The following is a 21,396-nucleotide window of genomic DNA, read 5'->3' as shown; positions in this document are numbered from 1 at the left end:
GCTGTCAAGCCCTTGGGCTGAGTCCCTGCCTCACCTGAAGGGAGCCACCTTGGCCAAGGTCATACCCTTTTCCAGGGGTCGCTCAGGTCCGGTGATTGATAGGGCGGGTGGGGAGATACAGGCCTGGCTATCTTGGCCCAACTCAGGACAATTCTGAAGAGCCATTTTAACTGCTACGTTGTTCCCTGTGGGGTTAGTCAAGGTCATCGCAGGACCTCCGTCCCAGCTTGACCTCTCCCCACTGCACACTCCTGCTTCTTTCCTCTCCCTTCCACAGGCATTGATCTCAACAACAGTATCTAATAAACCTCCCAAACACTAAATTCTGTCTCAGGATCTACTTCCTTGGAGAACCTAACCTGGAACACACATAATTAAAAGAAGGGTTCCGCGAAAACAATATTTATCCTTTCTGTGTGCCGTGCATTCTCGTGTTATATATTGTGTCTCATTTTTTAAATGTTGGTCATGACCCACTAAATTGATTTCATGACTCAGCCATGAAAATGCTAGCCTGGACTACACCCAGTTTGCAAAGGCTAGCCCAAACCACACCCATGAAGCATGGAGATGGTCAATGTGTCCTTTGAGTTTTCTTTGGCTACAAGTAAAAGAATGCTTGTGTAAACATGGATTAAATAATAGAGGTTTATTTTTTACATAACAACAGATTTGGCAATAGGTTCCAGAGTTTGTTCATAACTCAACAACATCAAAAACCCAGATTCTTTCTTTTTTTTTGTCCCACCATCCAATGTGTTGGCCATATCTCCCCATGGTCACAAAATGGCTGCCACTGCTCTAGGCATCATGTCCTCATGCAATCACCCCCAAAGGAAGTTAGGGTGGGAAGCATCTCTTCAAACATTTCTTTTAGTTCAGGAAGAAAAATATTCTAAAGAAGCCCAATGAGGAGCCATCCCCTTGTTTCTTACTGGCCAGAACTAGGTCATTGTTTATGTCTTTTTTTTTTTTCATGTTTATTTGTTTCGGGGAGAGAGAGAGAGTGGGGGAGGGGCAGGGAGAGAGGGAGACACAGAATCCAAAGCAGGCTCCAGGCTCTGAGCTGTCAGCCCAGAGCCCAACGCAGGGCTCGAACCCACCAACGGTGAAATCATGACCTGAGCCAAAGTCAGATGCTTAACTGACTGAGCCACCTGGGCGCCCCTGTTTATGTCTTAATTAGTCTCTTCCATCTAATACCTAAGGTTCTGTTAGGAAAGACAAAAAGGTGAATGAAGGTTGGTAAGCAACCAGAAAGTCTACCACAAGTCATGCCAGGTATTCCTTAGCCCTTATTTCTTTCGAGGATCCAATGTCAAAGACCCTGAAATGAGGACACAGTCATTGATCTCAGGCAGATTCACAGCAGTCATAACACCATGCCGCATCCCAGGCCCTTGAGAGACAACAACAGTCAATGACAGCAATCTTTGCCACTAAGTAGGAATGCAATTTCACAATGTGTCCCAACAAAGTACTCCATGTACCCATTACCAACTTATTAGAATTAAAACATGAGATAAGTAAGATCTGGTTCCTATTCTGGACTCTAGACCAGAGAATAACAGTGGGAAATGATATGAGGGAGAATTAACCGCTTTTTCACTTGTTCCACGTTTTCAGAACACTGACTCCTACTAACCACCCTTCCCTCCTCATTTGGAGTATTTCCAACTTCGGTTGGCCTGTCTAAATCCCACTTGTCCTTCAGAGGGGTCCGACTCAAGCCTGACTCCTCCAGGAGGTCTCCCTGGATATTCCAACCTTGTCTGAAATTATTGATTGAAACCACTGATAGATCTTAACATTATTCAAAGTGGGATAACCGGACATTGTGTACCTACTGGGTAGCGCAGAGGATGTATCTCTAGAAAGTATTCTTGCCAAAAACCAATCTTAATTGAATCCATGCTCAAGATTAACCACCAGTTGTACAAGAAATAAGAGGACTAACATTAAATGATACATAGAATGCAATTAGAAGTCTTAGAATGTCAAGAACTAAAGAACCAATGACCTACTGTCTTAAGTTAATGATATTTGTATAAATTTGTTTACTTTTGTAGATTTGTATCAGTTCGTTCTTTGCCACAATAAGTTAAAATATCACACTAGAATGTAGTGATTTAAAATAACAATTTATTATTTCTCATGAGTCTGTTGTCAGGTGGGCAGTTCTTTCGGTCTGGGCCAAGTTGAGCTGATCTAGGCTGGGTTTGTTCATGAATCTACGGTCAGCAGGCAGGTCAGGTGGGGACCAGCTCATCTGGAATGTCCTCGCCGGGAAAGTCCTCCTCCACAAATTCTCTTACCCACAGCAAGCTGTCTGAGCTCGTTCTCTGGCCGAGGTAGGGGCCCAAGAGAATACGTGGGATCATCTCACCGCCCGGACCCAGAAATCATGCGGCATCACTTCTGCATCCTGTTGGCCAAAGCAAGTCCCATGATCAAGCCCAGATTCCAAGGTGGGGAAATAGATCCCCATCTCTCAGTAGGAGAGGCTGCAAAGTCACATTGCTGGGTGTGGAGAGAGGCCAGTTACTACAATCAATCAAACAGGGGGTTCGAAGAGACTACGTGCCTACCAACCAAATGCAATGTGTGCTGTGTCCAGATTTAAACAAATCGGGTATAAAATCTCATTTGTGCGGTAATTAGGGAAAATTGAACACAGACTGAGTATTAAGTACAATATGGCATTGCTTTTTAATTGTCCTTATTTATTTTTTAAATGTCCTTATTAGTAGAACTATGTACTGAAGTATTTGTAGGTGAAATTATATGATGTTTGGGTTTTATTTTAAAATAATTCAGGAAAGGGGCACCTGGGTGGTTCAGTCGGTTAAGCGTCCGACTTCGGCTCAGGTCACGATCTCGTGGTTCATGAGGTTGAGCCCCACATCGGGCCGTGTGCTGACAGCTCGGAGCCTGGAGCCTGCTTCAGATTCTGTGTCCCCTTCTCGCTCTGCCCCTCCCCTTCTCATGCTCTGTCTCTCTCAGAAATAAACATTTAAAAAAATTAGAAAAAAATCCAGCAAAGAAAAAGAAGTGAGGGGTGGGTGGGGCTGTATGAATAGCAGATGTATAAGAACGGCAAAAAGTTGATAGCTGTTGAAACTGGGTAATGTACACATGGGCATCATACATGTGTATGACATACATTTACGTATATGCCTTTGCAATCTTCTGCAATAAAACATGTTTTAAAATTGTTCAGCTGTCTTTTGCTCAGATAGTTTCATAGAGTGTGGTGTGATCATCACTGGTGGTTGAGGAACATTTAAAGAGAAAGTCTCAGTTTGGTACTAGCTTGTCCTTAACACTTATCAAACGCACATTAATCTCCCTTCATGACAAAGTGTGAGCAGGTCTCAGGTTCCAGAGCCCTTGTTGGGTCCAGGATACAGCAAGAATTTCACATCATTGTTTGATTTTTCAGTGTTTTTATAAAAATAATTTTTTAACGTTTATTTATTTTTGAGACAGAGAGAGACAGAGCACGAACGGGGGAGGGGCAGACAGAGAGGGAGACACAGAATAGGAAGCAGGCTCCAGGCTCCGAGCCATCAGCCCAGAGCCCGACGCGGGGCTCGAACTCACGGACCACGAGATCGTGACCTGAGCTGAAGTCGGACGCTCAACCGACTGAGCCACCCAGGCGCCCCTCAGTGTTTATTTTTTACTGTTACCGTCTCTCTACTATGAGTGATGCTGCTTTTCTGTTCATGGATAATAACATGAAGTGCTCTTTCTTTGTTATTTATTTATTTTATTTTTTTAAAGTAGGCTTCACGCTCAGGGCAGAGCCCAACGCGGGGCTTGAACTCACAACCCTGAGATCAAGACCTAGACTGAGATCAAGAGTCAGATGCGTAACCAACTGAGGCAAGCGGGCGCCCCACAAGTTTCTCTTTTTAAATACATTTAAGGTTATATAGAGAGTGCATTGAGTTTCTTTTAAGTGATTAAAGCAACAAAGGTACGGTGGTAAAAGTTACGGAGAGGACTGTGAAGGTGGTTGCTTTCAGTAAGTTGGGGTACCCACTGTAGCAATTGCACATCTTACTGGCTTTACCCAGTAAAATTCTAGTTCTCAAGTCACAGCCGAGGCAGGGCAGTGGGGGCTCTCTGCTCTGTGGAAGCATTCAAGGACCCAGGTTCTTTGCGGCTAATGGCCCTGTAACCCTCCAGGCCTTGGGGTCCACTTGGACGTCGTCATTCAGCCAGCAGACTGGGGAAGTGAGGTCAAGTCCACAGTGTCACGTGGAAGGATCTGGGTGCCAGGCCCCGACGTGCACCCTTCACTTCAGCCCACATTCTATCAGCTAGAACTTCATCTAGACGCAAAGGAGGCTGGAGATGTAACCACATGCTCAGGAAGAAGGGCTTTGGTGGACAGTTAGCGTTACCTCTGTCACAGCGGCCCTCAGATGAAAGTCGAGGGGGAAAAAATGCTAAAAGATGACCCCAAACTCCTCGGTGTGGCACACAGTAGTCTCTGTGATCCTGGCATTTTTAGTCAGGGTGCCCCCAGAGAATCACTATGAACAGCATAGAAGACAGGATTATGGGGGCGCCTGGGTGGCTCTGTCAGTTGGGTGTCCGACTCTTGATTTCAGCTCATATCAGAATCTCACGATTAGTGGGTTCGAGCCCCACGCCAGGCTCTGTGCTGACAGTGTGCAGCCTGTTTGGGATTCTCTGTCTCCCTCTCTCTCTCCACCTCCCCTGCACACTCTCTCTCTCTCTTTCGAAATAAATAAGTAAACTTAAAAAAAGAAGAAGACAGAATTACAGGGATTAGCTGGTACACAGTTGTGGAAGCCGGTAGAGGAGCCTAGGCAATGATCTTGTCTCTGCATCCTGTGGATCAGCTGTCGAGGGGGAGGGCTGGGCATGAACTGGAGCAAGGCCAAACTGGAACCTGGAAGGATGAACTTGGAGCCACAAGGACAACGGAGAGGAACAACTGGAACCTGTGTTCACAGTGCCTGGGACCTTGCCTCGACCTTCAGAGCATTAAAAAAAAATGGCTTTGGGGGCACCTGGGTGGCTCAGTCCGTTAAGCGTTCGACTTCGGCTCAGGTCGTGATCTCACAATTCATGAGTTCGAGCCCTGCATCGGGCTCTCTGCTGACCGTTCAGAGCCTGCTTTGGATCCTCTGTCCCCCTCTCTCTGCCCCTCCTCCACTCACGCACGCTCTTTCCCTCTTTCAAAACTTAAAAAAATAAAATTAAAACACACACACACACACACACGGCTTCAGTTTCACTTCCACCTTCCATATTCTCACACAGATCTTTCAGATCTTTCTCGTGGCCAGGGCCAACCCAGAACCATACAGGGAAGGCAATCCTGGAAAAAGATTTCTAGCCTAGTTGAACACAGTGCAAGCGGTACTGGTCGTGGACCTGCGGAACGCTCTGGCCTCATCCTGCACGACTCCCTCCGCTCTCGAGCGTAACTTCCACCGTTGCCATGCCAGCTATTTACATCTTCTCAACCCTTCCAGATGTTTCCTCACTTTATCTCTGCTGTTCTCACTCTCCGGAATGTTCTTTCCTGTCCTTGTCTCGGCCCAACTCCTCAGCCTTCAAGATCTGGTCAAATGTCACCTCCTCTAGGAAGTCTTCCCTGCGGTCTCCAGGCAGAGACGGGAGAATGGTAGAGTCGTACACACAGCGGAAGGTTGTGCAATGTGCCGTGCAAGTCTTCTCCGTGAGCCTTGAAATCTTCAGCTAAGTTCCTAAATGCACTAAGTGCTGAGCGAGACTGCATTTCTTCTCAACATTAGTGACGACGCTGGGCTTCTCACCTCGGTCTGGCTCAGGGGGGAGGCGAGGTAGCTCACTCAGGCACAGGAGCTCTGAGACCGGTTGACGCTTGGGGAAGAGGGAAGCAAGAAGAAACAAAATACAGGAACAGGCAGAAATTGTGGGGAGACCTTAGGCTGCCCAACCCGGAAGCTGGGTGGTCCGGTCTGTTTTAACCAAATCTCTAAAGGAGCAAAATCAACATGCTACACACACGAGGCACATTGGGTTTCCACTCTCGATTCTTTATTCTCTTCCCCCGTATGGCCTTGAAGTACGAGACAGAGAGAGACAGAGAGAGAGAGACAGAGAGAGGCAAATATATTTCCCTGTCCTGTTGATGTTGGACTTGGCCATGTGACTTTTTTTCCAGCCAATGCAACGTGGGCAGGAGTGACTAGTTCTAGTGCTAGTTCTGAGCCAAGGTGTTAGGAAACTTTACTTGTGTCTACTCGCTCCCTTGCACTTCTGCTATTCACCACGAAAGGAACACACCTGAGCAGTTGTTCATCCAAACAGGATGACACGTAGATAAAACATGTGGAACATACACCTGAACTCAACTGCAGCCAGGAGCCAAGCCCAGCTGGTTTCAGAAGAGCTGTCCTGCACCTGTAGACCAATGAGCAAGAAAATCAATGTTTGGGGTGCCTGGGTCACTCAGTCGGTTAAGCGTCCGACTTTGGCTCAGGTCATGATCTCGTGGTTGGTGAGTTCGAGCCCCGAGTCGGGCTCTGTGCTGACAGCTCAGAGCCTGGAGCCTGCTTCGGATTCTGTGTCTCCCTCTCTCTCTGTCCCTCCCCCACTCACATTCTGTCTTTCCCAAAAATAAACATTAAAAAAAAGAAAAAAGATGAGTTGGCCATACGTTTGTGGGTCTAGTTCTGGGGTTTCTATTCTATTCCATTGGTCTATGTGTCTGTTTTTGTGCCAATACCGTGCTGTCTTGATGATTACAGCTTTGTAGTAGAGGCTAAAGTCTGGGATTGTGATGCCTCCTTCTTTGGTCTTCTTCTTCAAAATTACTTTGGCTATTCGGGGCCTTTTGTGGTTCCATATGAATTTTAGGATTGCTTGTTCTAGTTTCGAGAAGAATGTTGGTGCAATTTTGATTGGGATTGCATTGAATGTGTAGATAGCTTTGGGTAGTATTGACATTTTGACAATATTTATTCTTCCAATCCATGAGCAGGGAATGTCTTTCCATTTCTTTATATCTTCTTCAATTACCTTCATAAGCTTTCTATAGTTTTCAGCATACAGATCTTTTACATCTTTGGTTAGATTTATTCCTAGGTATTTTATGCTTCTTGGTGCAGTTGTGAATGGGATCAGTTTCTTACAAACGTATGGCCAACTCATCTTTGACAAAGCAGGAAAGAACATCCAATGGAAAAAAGACAGTCTCTTTAACAAATGGTGCTGGGAGAACTGGACAGCAACATGCAGAAGGTTGAAACTAGACCACTTTCTCACACCATTCACAAAAATAAACTCAAAATGGATAAAGGACCTGAATGTGAGACAGGAAACCATCAAAACCCTAGAGGAGAAAGCAGGAAAAGACCTCTCTGACCTCAGCCGTAGCAATCTCTTACTCGACACATCCCCAAAGGCAAGGGAATTAAAAGCAAAAGTGAATTACTGGGACCTTATGATGATAAAAAGCTTCTGCACAGCAAAGGAAACAACAAACAAAACTAAAAGGCAACCAACGGAATGGGAAAAGATATTTGCAAATGACATATCGGACAAAGGGCTAGTATCCAAAATCTATAAAGAGCTCACCAAACTCCACACCCGAAAAACAAATAACCCAGTGAAGAAATGGGCAGAAAACATGAATAGACACTTCTCTAAAGAAGACATCCGGATGGCCAACAGGCACATGAAAAGATGTTCAACGTCGCTCCTTATCAGGGAAATACAAATCAAAACCACACTCAGATATCACCTCACGCCAGTCAAAGTGGCCAAAATGAACAAATCAGGAGACTATAGATGCTGGAGAGGATGTGGAGAAACGGGAACCCTCTTGCACTGTTGGTGGGAATGCAAATTGGTGCAGCCGCTCTGGAAAGCAGTGTGGAGGTTCCTCAGAAAATTAAAAATAGACCTACCCTATGACCCAGCAATAGCACTGCTAGGAATTTATCCAAGGGATACAGGAGTACTGATGCATAGGGGCACTTGTACCCCAATGTTTATAGCAGCACTCTCAACAATAGCCAAATGATGGAAAGAGCCTAAATGTCCATCAACTGATGAATGGATAAAGAAATTGTGGTTTATATACACAATGGAATACTACGTGGCAATGAGAAAGAATGAAATATGGCCTTTTGTAGCAACGGGGATGGAACTGGAGAGTGTGATGCTAAGTGAAATAAGCCATACAGAGAAAGACAGATACCATATGGTTTCACTCTTATGTGGATCCTGAGAAACTTAACAGAAACCCATGGGGGAGGAGAAGGAAAAAAAAAAAAAAAGAGGTTAGAGTGGGAGACAGCCAAAGCATAAGAGACTGTTAAAAACTGAGAACAAACTGAGGGTTGAGGGGGGGTGGGAGGGAGGGGAGGGTGGGTGATGGGTATTGAGGAGGGCACCTTTTGGGATGAGCACTGGGTGTTGTATGGAAACCAATTTGACAATAAATTTCATATATTAAAAAAAAAAGAAAATTAATGTTTGCGGTGGTTGTTTAACCACCTAATTAAGACATAATCCACATACGATAAAATTCACCCTTTTAAATAGTACAATTCAATGTTTTCTTTAGCAAGTTCACAGTTGTGCAACCATCAGTACAATCAGTTTTAGAACATTTTCATTCTCCTAAAAGGAAAACTCATACCCGTCGCATTTAGCAGTGTTCCCCCATTTCCCTGTTTGTGGTTGTGCACAGTGTTACTGGGGCAATAGCTGACACACAGGTATCAGAAATGGATCTAGTGTAAACAAGTCCACAATTTTTTTAATTAAAAAAAATTTGTGGGGGGGGTGCCTGGGTGGCTCAGTCTATTAAGCATCTGACTTCGGCTCAGGTCATGATCTCCCGGTTCGTGAGTTGGAGCCCCGCGTCCAGCTCTGTGCTGACAGCTCAGAGCCTGGATCCCGCTTCGGATTCTGTGTCTCCCTCTCTCTCTGCCCCTCCTCCGCTCACACTCCGTCTCTCTCTTTCTCAAAAATAAATAAACATTAAAACATATTTTAAAAAATATTTTTTAAGTAATCCCTATGCCCAAAATGGGGCTTGAACACATGACCCAGAGATCAAGACTCACATGCTCTACTGACTGAGTCAGCCAGGCACCCCAAGAGGTTGACAGTTTTACATTCTCCTTGGAGAAGTTCAGAGTAAGAAAACTTTACATGCACACATCCACCCAGATCTCCCTACACACATTGACACGACAGTACACATAAGCTCAGACACACTTTCACTTTACACAAATACACCAACACTCAAAGACACGCTCATCTTCACTGATGCAAAGATTCACATACAAGACTCATGTGCACACACTGACAATTACGTGCTTGTACACTCACACACAGATAGCAACTTCCCAAGCTCCAGTTATTCAAATGAGTCGTCATAATTTTTCCATATCTGCATGTAACATATGCTTTTATTTCCTTAATTTTTTTCTTTCAATGACTTAACATTTTTATTTAAATAAATTTGTTTTTAAAGGAACGTGCTACAAATAGATGGTCCTCATTTCCCATTTGCTCTTGCCTCTTCTTCTGGCCACACCCAATCCTACCCATTCCACGTGAGGGTGGAGTATCCAGTCGCCAGCTCCAGGAAGCTCCCGGACCGATGGCACACAACCCATGCAGTTGCACGGGACCCTGCACTCACAAGGACCTCTTGCTTACATTAGCGATCCACTGTAAGCATTTGGAAACTCTCAGTAATTTGTTAATTAGAACTACAACGTATTTTCATTTTGCACCAGGCCCTGTGAATTCTGTAGTCACCCTTGCCCAGGACCACTGAATGTCCCAGCTTCTGTGGGCTTCCCAAGGTGACAGCTCTTCCACCGGGAGCTGAATCAGAGAAGGTCACATCTTACACAGCTTGGACCTGGGAGTCCAAGCAGATGGGAGTTTGCATCTTGGCTCCGTTTACCAGCTGAGTAACCTTGGGCTGACCTGCCCCGACATCCACAGGGCCCAGGACAAGCGTACAAACGGAGGCCTGCAGGCCGTGTGGCTAAAAGTCTTCCTGGTGTAAACAAGTTTACAAATTGTCAAATAAAATATGTTTTAACCTCCTATTTTAACAAACGAAGTTTGTTGATTATAACAAAGTGAAGAAATATGCGTAAAGCTATGGTTTTTACATGTCCTAAAATTGGCAAAATATCAATGATGAGTGAATTAAATGATGATTGTACGTGCCTGGATATCGTATTGATGTGCCAGTGTTGAGAGAGAGTGCGTGCACATGCGCCTACATACACAAGTGCACGTAAGTGGGGGAGGGGCACAACATCTCACAACAGGGTGACCATGACCAGAGCCAAAATCAGGTAGATGCTTGACCAACTGAGACACCCAGGAACTCCTCTCAGTGAATAATTTAAAAATACATAATTAATAAAGGATTATGTATTTACTCCATAAAATTTTTGTTGCCTTTGTTTTATTTTTTTTAGTTTACTTATTTTGAGAGAGAGAACGTGCAGGGTAGAGGCAGAGAGAGAGGGGAGAGAATCGCAAGCAGGCTCCACACTGTCAGTGCAGAACCCAATAACTGAGAGCTCATGACCTGAACTGAAGCCAGAATCGGTCACTTTACTGACTGAGCCACCCAGGCACCGCTTCTTGCCTTCATTTTAGCAAAATTGCTCATTATGTTGTTATAGTAAAAGTTTTTACATAATGTTTGTGCTATTGACAGTGATGATCTAAAGGAATAAAAAATAAAATGAAATTCTATGGAAGTATAAAAGCTTAAATATATTTTCATCAGAAATGTGAATTTTTTTTTAACGTTTATTTATTTTTGAGGCAGAGCGAGACAGAGCATGAATGGGGGAGGGTCAGAGAGAGGGAGACACAGAATCTGAAACAGGCTCCAGGCTCTGAGCTGTCAGCACAGAGCCCGACGCGGGGCTCGAACTCACGGACCACGAGATCATGACCTGAGCCGAAGTCGGCCACTCAACCGACTGAGCCACCCAGGCGCCCCCAGAAATGTGAATTATTAAAGTAAATGTAAAAAATTAACAAACTAAAATATTTTACTTTTATTTATTTTTAATTTTTATTTATTTTTGAGAGACAGCCAGTGGAAGAAGGCAGAGGGAGGAAGACAGGATCCGAAGCAGGCTCTGCAGACAGCAGACAGCCTGATGCAGGGCTCGAACTCATGAACCATGAGATCATGACCTGAGCCAAAGTCAGATTCTTAACCGACTGAGTCACCCAGGCACCCAAAATATTTTATGTTTTTAAAAGTTATTTTTGGGGCGCCTGGGTGGCTCAGTCGGTTAAACGTCCCACTTCAGCTCAGGTCACGATCTCACTGTCCGTGAGTTTGAGCCCCATGTCGGGCTCTCAGCTGACGGCACAGAGCCTGGAGCCTGCTTCAGATTCTGTGTCTCCCTCTCTCTCTGCCCCTCCCCCGTTCATGCTCTGTCTCTCTCTGTCTCAAAAATAAATAAACGTTAAAAAAAATTTTTTTAAGTTATTTTTCTCCTAGAATATTTTATTAACTTCTTCTGTGAAAATTAAATTCTCTATTAAATTAAAATTACCTTTTAAAATCAAAAGGCAAGGGGAGGGTGGCTCAGTCAGTTAACCATCCGATTTCAGCTCGGGTCATGATCTCACAGTTCAGCTGTCAGCACAGATCTCTGCTGTCAGTACAGAGCCTGCTACAGACCCTCTGTTCCCTCTCTCTCTTTTCTGCTTACGCTCTCTCTGTCTCTCTCACAAATAAATAAACATTAAAAAAAAAAAAAAAAAAAAAGGATGTGGGCCAAGCCTGGGATCCCATCGGAGATTCAGCTAGGGAAGGACCTGCTTCCAGGTAGTGGTCCAGGATTCAATTCTTTATGGGCTGGCAGACTCAGTCTCAGCTCCTCTCTGGCTATTGGCTGGAGGTTGCCCGCCAGTCGTTTTGTTTTGTTTTGTTTTGTTTTGTTTTGTTTTCTTTTCTTTTCTTTTGTACCGTGGGGGCCTCTCCATATTGTGGCTTACTTCCACAAAGCTAACAAAGGAGAGCATCAATAGGGAGAATCCGCAAGCAAGCAGTAGTTACATCCTATGCAATGTCATTACAGATGTGAAGTCCTATCCCTGTTGCTGTATTCTATTCGTTAAAATCGAGTCACGGGTCCTATCCACACTTAAAGGGAGATTACACAGGAGTATGAATGCCAGAAGGTGAGAATCATTGTGGGACATTTTAGAATCTATTCCCTACAATTGCCATGTGTAGTTGTTACAAAAATTGCATTAATGCGTGAGCACCTCCAGAAGGACAAAATGGAACATAAAAAGCAGCCTGAATTCCTTATGCATTTACGCTATCAGAGACGAAGGAATCTGCAAGTTAATCCATTTCTCTTTGCTCTTATCTAAGTGCTTGCAACTCTCAATTATCCCTCCACTAGAACCAGAACTGGAGTGGCCATCTCCGATTAGGCAGCAATAGTGTCATACAACCCATGACACTACATTTGGACACGACTGTTATTTTGAGGTCATGACCTAAGAGATATGGAGAAGCTTCTCCCTGGGGCCTGAGTGATGTGAATCAGGAGAGAGAACTTTAGGATTACGAGTTGTTCTGTGACAGCCTTGGGTGCCAGAGTCTGAGTGACAGAAGCCCCATGTGTTTTTAATAAATTCATCCTTTATGTGTGTATGTTTGTAATATTCGGGGCTGCTTGAGCATCCTCACAACATGGCAGCTATATTCCAACCCCATCCCTCCCCCCACAATGAGGAATCGAAGAGAGAGAGAAAAGTGGAAGCCACCATGTGTGTCTTTTATGACCTGGATGTGGAGTTCACACACCATTATTTCTGAGATATCATTCTAGTTATTACACAGGTCACCCTTTTCAGTGTGGGAGCATCTTACACAAAGGTACTATAGTAGCAGAGTTCTAACACAGACCCCAAGCGGGGCGCCTGGGTGGCTCAGTCAGTTGAGTGTCTAACTTTGGTCCAGGTCATGATCTCGTGGTTTGTGAGTTCGAGCTGCACGTCAGGCTCTGTGCTGTCAGCTCAGAGCCTGGAGCCTGCTTTAGATTCTATGTCTCCCTCTATCTCTGGTCCTCCCCCACATGCACTCTGTCTCTCTCTCAAAAAGAAATAAACATTAAATAAATAAGTAAACAAACAAACATAACAAAAATGAAAACAGCCCCAAGCTTCCTCCCCACTGGTGTGCATGTGCCATAGAATCTCCTCTCCTTGAATGTGGGTAGGACTTGTGAATACAGTGGATGTCACTCATGATTATGTTAGGTCATAGGGCAGAGGAGATTTTGCAGATGTAATTAAGGTCCCTAATCAGTTGATTTTGACTTAATCAAAGGGGGAATGCCCTGGGAGGGGCTGAACTAATCAGGTGAGGCCTTCAAAGAGATCCGAGAGATTCTTGAAGAAGCCAATAGCTATGTATGAACTGCCTGTCAAGGAGGCTGTGTAGCCAGGACGTGAGAACAGCCTCTAGGAGCTGAGAGTGCTGTCCTGCCGATAACTAGGGAGAGAACCGGGGCCTCCACACATACAGCCAGAAGGGAAGGGGTGCTCCCAACAGCCCCCATGCTTTGAAGAGATCTCTGACCCTCAGGGAATCATAATCTCCGCTGACACCTTGATTTCAGCCTTGGGAGACCCTGAACAAAGAACTTCTTGCCTACAAAACCTGAGAATAAACCAGTGTTGTTTCGAGCTGCTCGATTCATGGCAGTTTGTCACACAGCCGTAGGAAACTCATACCACTGTGAATATCAGGAGGCAAGAACTATTGGGGGCCATCCTGGGGACTGACTACCAAAACTCGATATTGTCAGACCTTTTAACTCTTGCCTGTCTTGTCGGTGACCGCCCACTTTTCTTCTCTCTCTTTCCTATGCACAACCTTCTTTACACTTCACTCATTCACTCACCTACTCCTCTGTTGATTCATTCATTCTGCAAACAATTCCTGATCCCCTGCTGTGTTCACACACAGTCCTGGTTGATGGGGACCCTGCTGTGTTCACACCCAGTACTGATTGAGGGGGATGCAGAAGTGAGTCTTGTGTGTTCCCTGCCTTGCAGGAGCTCCAGTCTGGAGCAGGAACCATTCCATTGTATTCCTCAGCCCCCTTAACATTACTCCCAATATAACTCTTATGTGGTTCAGACCCCAGGACTTTCCAGAAACCCATTTAAGCACATTGTTCCACCCTCAAACGGCAAATTCAACCCCAAGGCATTATGTACAAGAGATTTTGCTGAAGTTCCAAGTAGAGACCAAGGACAGTGTTATATTACATATTACAGGCCAAACATTACCAAACTTCTCTACTACACTTCTCTCTCCTCATGCTCTATTATTCGGGAAGTCTTCTCCCACTCCACCACTGCTAAACATCTTAATTATTCTGGGAAGTTCTATTTTATTTTCATGTCCCTCTTGGCAAAACAGAAGCCTCATGAGAAACCAAACCAATATGGATGTGGGTGGATAAGGGGTTTGCCTCATGGTTCTGCAGACAGCTCCACCCTTGAGACCTTGAATGAGGTCCTTGCTGTCCCAGTTTCCTGGCCTGCATTCTACCAAAGGCCCTAAGGGAAGAACGGCGTCTCCCCGGGGACTCCAGCTTTTGAAGCCCTTGGAAGAAGCGTTAGGTAAACAGCAAATCTGGGTAATGCTGTCTGAGAGTCTTCAGAATGAGGGCGTTGGGACACAGGGTCAAAGACCCTGTGGATGGCAGCTACGATCTACCTCCAGAACACCCCAGCCAGAGCCCCTCAGGGCCCCCCTGGGTCTGAGGCTGAGCTGCTTGCTGGGCGTTCCATCACCATTCCAGAAGCTAGTCCCCCACCCTGGGTAATGTGCATCCTCATCACCCTCCTGTCTCTTGAGGAGGGATCTGTCTTCACTCACTCCCACACAATCTCATCCAGTCTTGTGGCTTTTCATACCATCAATGTGATGACTCATCAGCCTCCCGCCCTGCCTCCTCCCCTGAGTCCCAGACTCATTACCCGCAGCTGCTAACCGATACGTCCACTGGGATGTCTAATGGGCAGGGCGCACTTCCTGGGTCTGAAGTGGAGTTCCATTTCCTCCTCCCCTCTCCCCAACTGCCCCCACTGCAACCTACTTATCCCCGTCCTCCCATCTCAATAAACGGCTCCATCACCATCCACCCGGCTGCTGGAGCCAGAAACCAAGGAGTTATCCTTGGTTCTTCTTTTTCTCCCACCATCCAACTATAATTCATCAGCAGACTTTGTCAGCTCTCCTTTCAAAATGCATCCCCATTCTGTTGGTTTCCATGGCTCCCGCATTGGTCCAGGTCACCACCCTCCCAGGCCAGGGGACGGCAGCAACCTCCTCAATATGCCCCCTGCTTCCTCTCTTGCCACCCCGCAGCCTATTCGCCACACAGCAACCTGAGGACATATCATTCCCCTACTAAAGCCATCCAAGACTTTATGTGGCTGACAAGCCCCTGCATGATCTGGCCCCTGTCTGCGTCTTGAACTTCAACTCAGACCACTGTCCCTTATATTCTGCTCTGGCCACACTGGTATTCTTTCTGTTCCCTAAACACACCAAGCTTGAGCCAACCTCAGGCCCTTTGCACGTGTTGTTCCCTCCGCCTGGAATCCTCTCCTCTCCACCACATATTTGTGTACCTCACTCCTTCTCGCCACTCAGATTAAGTCCAAAGTTCACTTCCTTACAGACTGTGTCCCTATCTAAAGATGACCCACCTGCCCTCACTCCCCCAGCCACTGCCTAGTATCTCATACTATATTTCCTCCACAATTCTTATTGCTATCTAATTATCTTTTCATTTGCTTACTTGTTTAGATTGTCTTCCCCACTAGAATTTCAACTCCGAGAAAGCTGTCTACTTCACTGCTCAGTCCCTGGCGCTTAGACCAATGTTTGACACAAAGGACCTCCTCAGGAAACATTTGTCAAATTCACTCGTTCAGTCAGCACATACATATTGAGTACTTACTGCTTGATGGATAACCAAGGATAACCAACATGTCTGGCATCAGTGAGTTCGAATTCAGGCTTCACCATTACCCAGCTCTGGCCTTCCCTGTCCATACGGAAGAGGACTCTGTTTCCTCATCCATAAAATGGGAACAACAGTACCTATTAGGCATGACTGTTACGAGAATTAACTTGTAAAAGGCTACCAGGCAGCCTGGCACATAGGCACTCATTAAATAAGTATTTCATCCACGACCAAGGGTGATCTTATCTGGCAGAATATGTGGGCACAGGCCTGGGGGCTCTAAGACGGCCACGGAACAGCTGCTCACGTGGGAGGGACGTCAGCGTGGGCAAGATAACACGAAGGTCAACTGGTGATGCACCTGGACCCAGGAATGAGGGGCAAAGACTATACACGAGCCGGGGCGGCTTCTCAACGTAACAGAGAGAGTGGGACACTGAATGTCTCCCGGGGGCCTCCTGGCACTAGCACCCCTTACTCCCCAGTCAGGCCAAGGAATATTCCCAGTTCTCAGAGCCCAGCCCACCTAGGTGTCCGCCAGCTGGGGGCACAGAGAAGTCTGGCAGGGAGTAAAAGATACCAGGCTTCTGGGCAAGGTTTGACAATAGGAGTTGTCCTTCCACTGAGTAGAAAACAACTATGCAGCCACCAAAAGCATGAGGATGCTTTAAAAAAAAAAAAAAAAAAAGCTTTATTATTTTTTTTTAAAGTAATCTCTACGCCCAATATGGGGCTCAAACTCATGACCCTGAGCTTAAGAGTCAGATGCTCTACCAACTGAGCCGGCTTGGCACCCTGGGGGATGCTCTGATAGGAGCGATCTCGAGAGCTGCTGTCGAGTAGGAAGAGGCAAATTTTAAAAAGACTAAAAGAAAACAATAACATATGCCGTGTTTGCTCATGTGCGCCTTTACTACCTCTGGAAAAATGCATAAGAAAGTTAGTGACGGCAGCTGTCTCTGGGCACCGAAATGAGTGGTTGGGGGATGGGATAGAGGGAAGACTGCACTAAATGCCCCTTCGCCTCTTTTGAATGTTGAAGCCCTTGAATGTAGTACTTATTCAAAACTACTTAAAATATGAAAAGAAAAATGCAGCTGCCACTCACGGTGGGGAATCGCTTTACCCCTCCTCTTTCACTCAAGGGACTGAGGGAGCGCATACTTCCAGAATGATCTATCTACAAAGTAAAGCTGATTCTATTGTTCCTCTTTATGTTACTCCTCTGTTTAAAGCCCTTCAACGACAGACAGCTGAACATACTGTACAACCTCAAAAAAAGTATTTGTTGAGTGAACGGGTAAATAAATGAACCAATCGCCTTTTGTCTCTTAATTCTTACATATTGATGGGGAAGTCCATATTAAGTGAAAAAAGAATACTGCAGAATATTAAGTTAAGGACGATCCCATTCTTGAAAAATAAGATAATTGCATATTCATAAAATTATATTGCGTATTAGTATACTCAGTATAAATTCATACCTATTAGTGTATTCATGTACATGTACATGATTATTGGTTCATAAAAAGAAAAAAAATCTAGAAAGACCCCAAACTTGCTGGTTTGTTATCTTGATCTTAGTATAATTACGTGAATAAAAATGTGGGTAAAAATTCACCCATCTGTATTTAACAGTTGGGACACTTTCCTATATATAGCTATAGCTCAATTTTTAAGAGGAAAAAATCGTGGCGCCTGGGTGGCTCAGTCGGTTGAGCGTCCGACTTCCGCTCAGGTTATGACCTCACGGTTTGTGAATTCGAGCCCCACATAGGGCTCCACGCTGACGGCTCAGAGCCTGGAGCCTGCTTCTGATTCTGTGTTTCCCTCTCTCTCTGCCCCTCCCCCACTCACACTCTGACACTCTCAAATCTCTCTCTAAGAAAGAAACATTAAAATAAATAAATAAAAAAATAAAGTAAAGAAACATTAAAAAAATAAAAGGAAAAAAAAAGATGTACCCCCAAACATTATTAGATACCATCTCCTGGGACAGTTGGGATGGTCAGGGGGCTTTTGATTTTCAATGTAGAGCTGAACATTTTACCTCAAGCACATAATTATGAATCCTTTGAAATATATACCTTTTAATTCATATTTCATTTCAGATTCCTTAACTTGGACTGCAAAGCCTCCCACTTCTTCCGCTGCCTTCGTCTTCATTCTGACCACATTAAACTATTCACCTTCTCAATATGTCATGCTGTTTCTTACTCCAAGCCTTTACCTTTGCTGCTCTCTCATCCTGAGACACCCTCTCCCACTTCCTTGACTCCTCCCACCTACCTAACTTCTTCTAGCCGTTTAAGTTTCAGCTGAAATGTCACCTCCTCCAGGAAGCCTCCCTTGACCTCCCCCTGCTAGGTTAAATGCTCTAGAAACACCTAAGAGTTGCCTCTGTCACAACATTTGACTAACGTCCATCTCACCATCCAACCATGAACTCCTGGAGGCAGAGATTGGAGTGATGGGGTCACAAGCCATGGAACATCTGGAGCCACCAAGAGCTGGAGGAGGCAAGGAAGGATCCTGCCCTAGAGACTCCAGAGGGAGTAGGGTCCTTCTCATGCTTCAATTTCAGCCTGATAATACTGATTTCAGACTTCTGGCTTCCAGAAGTAAGAGAATACATTTCTGTTGTTTTAAGCCACCAAAGTTGCGGAAATTTGTTACAACAGCTTTAGGAAACTAACATAATTGATAACCTCCTTTCTAGAAAACAGTCTGGCAAAAACAAATCATAAAGTTGGTTATGTACATAATAATGGCCAGCAACTTCCCTTGGGGTAAGCCCTGAAGAAACCCTTGCTGGTGTCCACCAAAAGACACATGCAAGAACATTCCTCACAGCGTTGTTTATGATGACAAAGCCTGGAAACAGGTTACATGCTCTTCCACAGGAAAAAGGATAAACTGTGGCATATTCACGTAATGGAATATTATGCAGCAGGAAAATAAACAAACGACAGCAATTTGCAACAACAAGCATAAATCTCACATGCCTAACGCTAAGTGGAAGAAGCAAGTCACACACAAAAAATGAACAGTATGATTCTGTTTATATAAAGCTCAAAAACAGGTAAAACTAAACAGTGCATTGTTTTGGTGTTTATTTTTTTTTTAATGTGTATTTATTTTTGAGAGACAGAGAGAGCACGAGTGGGGGTGGGGGACAGAGAGACAGACAGACACACACACCGAATCTGAAGCAGGCTCCAGGCTCTGAGCTGACATTACAAAGCCCAACACGGGTCTTGAACTTACCAGCCGTGAGATCATGACCTGAGCCGAATTCAGACGTTTAACCGACTGAGCCACCCAGGCGCTCTTGCTTTGGTGCTTAACCTGTAAAGAAAAGGGGAGAATAATTAAAGCAAACCTCCAGACGGTGGTTATTTGAGGGAAGGAAGAGTCTAGGATGGGGACTATCCTGGAGACACACAGGAGGCATCTGGGTAAGGTGACCACGTATTCTGTTGCCTAACTGGCATACTTTGGGGGATGAAAGGGAGGATGTAGTTATAATTATGGCATATAACAGGTACAAACCAAAACTGTCCCAAACAAACCGGAACATAAGATCACCCTATTTCTGGGGCGCCTGGGTGTCTCCGTTGGTTAAGCATCGGACTCTTGATTTCAGCTCAGGTCATGATCTGAGATCGGTTGGTGGGATCCAGCCCCACCTTGGATCCTGTGTCGACAGCCCCAAGCCTACTTAGGATTCTCTCTCTCCCTCTCTTTCTGCCCCTTCCCCACTTGCGCACACATGCACACACGCGCTCATGTGCGTTCTCTCTCAAAATAAATAAATACACTCAAAAAACAAAGATCACCCTCCTTCTGAGACACATAAGCTATTCTTTAATGGCCGGTGGGTGCAGACATGGGAATTTGTTTCATTAATACCTTTAGACTGGACAAATATATTATATTTTATATATATATATATATATATATATATATATATATATATATATATATATCAGAATCATTTTTTTTCAACCAACAAATGAATAAAGTGGGTTCCAGAATCAGTTCAGTTTTTAGTAGCAACTCCAGATACAGAAGCAGACTCTTGACTAAATTCAGCAGAAAGGGAATTTATGACAGGGAGAGCGCTGAGCTCACACAATTGCCAGGAAGGCTGGAGAACGAGGTCAGAAAATAGGCACAAACAGAAGGCAGGCACACAGCAGGGCCCACGGCCAGAAACTTGCCCGGACCAGGCCGCTGAGGACACACAGCTCCTCCCACTGCGGCTGGTGCTGCCCACCCGGCCAGGCCGGCCAAGGGACCGACGCTCCTGCCAACCTCGCTGCTGGCCCCGGAACATACACGGCGTTGCCGCTTCGACACCACCCACACAGCCCCCCTCGATTTCTCCCTGTCCCTGCTGCTTTGCCGACTCCACGGTCAAAACCCTCAGTGCGTGCATCTGACGGGTCGAGCCAGCTGCAGGCGAGGCTCAGATAGTCCTCGCCAACCTCTGCTTCCTTGGGAGTGGGCGCCGCCTGCCCCCGTGAGAGCCATTATCCGGGCAAGTCCCAAATTCAGGAAGGCTCAGCAGCTGAAAAATAGAAATTACCACAATGTGTGCCAGGCGTGTCAGAGACGAGGGATAGACGCCAAAATGGACCCTAAAGGATCGAAAGAGTCTTAAAGGTGACCAAGTTCTGGAATCTTACAATTCCCCACACCAGCAGGGCTCAGGCTGCGACTCAGAGTAAGGTTTCTGCAGTTAACGCGCGAGTTGGCGTCAGGGATACGGTTAAGGGAAGTGATTTACCCACCTGCCCGCCCACACTCCCCTCCTCGGGACGCGGGCCCTAGACCAGCTGGACACCTGATTGGATCAGTCATGGTCACCTGATCCAAAGCTAGCCAACCCATTGGCTGGCCAGTAACCGGTTAGAGACTCTGTCCCGAGCAGGCGCTCCCAAACTTCCCCTGCGAGCATCTATTTTCTCCATCATTTTTTCGGGGAAGCGCTAGGTGGAAAGAAATGGGTAACAGTTCCATGTATTAAGTAGCTAGATCCAAACAATTTCATAAGAATTTACGGCCTGAGAACTTAGACTCTGAAAAGATAAATTGAAAGAAAAATTTTTTATTTCATTCTTAATCACAATTGCTGTCAATGGGATGTTGGGGCACTGCGTGAATTCTCAAACCTTGGCAGCAGATTGGGCAACACCTTCTTTCCCGTTCCAGGTTGACTTTCAAGTAACAATTGCTTTTTATCACAACAACCACGGAAAACCCACCTTGCAAAGATATGGCGGCATGGAAAGAAATGTCGTGCAAGCTAATGCTGAAACTACATTGAGCTACCTTGAGCTAGTAGTTC

The 21,396-nt window shown here is 45.4% G+C and overlaps 1 long non-coding RNA gene across 1 annotated transcript; it reads right to left on the bottom strand.

Annotated features, from left to right (window-relative positions):
* Positions 1 to 2,157: 2,157 nt before the first annotated feature.
* On the bottom strand, positions 2,158 to 20,829 carry LOC132665349 (uncharacterized). The gene is made up of 3 exons (XR_009604080.2): positions 20,635 to 20,829; positions 19,311 to 19,391; positions 2,158 to 2,425 (listed from the first exon to the last, which is right to left on the bottom strand). It is a non-coding gene; the product is annotated as an uncharacterized LOC132665349 (long non-coding RNA).
* Between the last annotated feature and the right edge of the window lie 567 nt (positions 20,830 to 21,396).

This window comes from Panthera onca, chromosome D3 (genome assembly GCF_046562875.1).
Source record: "Panthera onca isolate mPanOnc1 chromosome D3, mPanOnc1 haplotype 2, whole genome shotgun sequence".
NCBI classification, from domain to species: domain Eukaryota; kingdom Metazoa; phylum Chordata; class Mammalia; order Carnivora; family Felidae; genus Panthera; species Panthera onca.
This window is presented reverse-complemented; position numbering and strand designations above follow the sequence as displayed.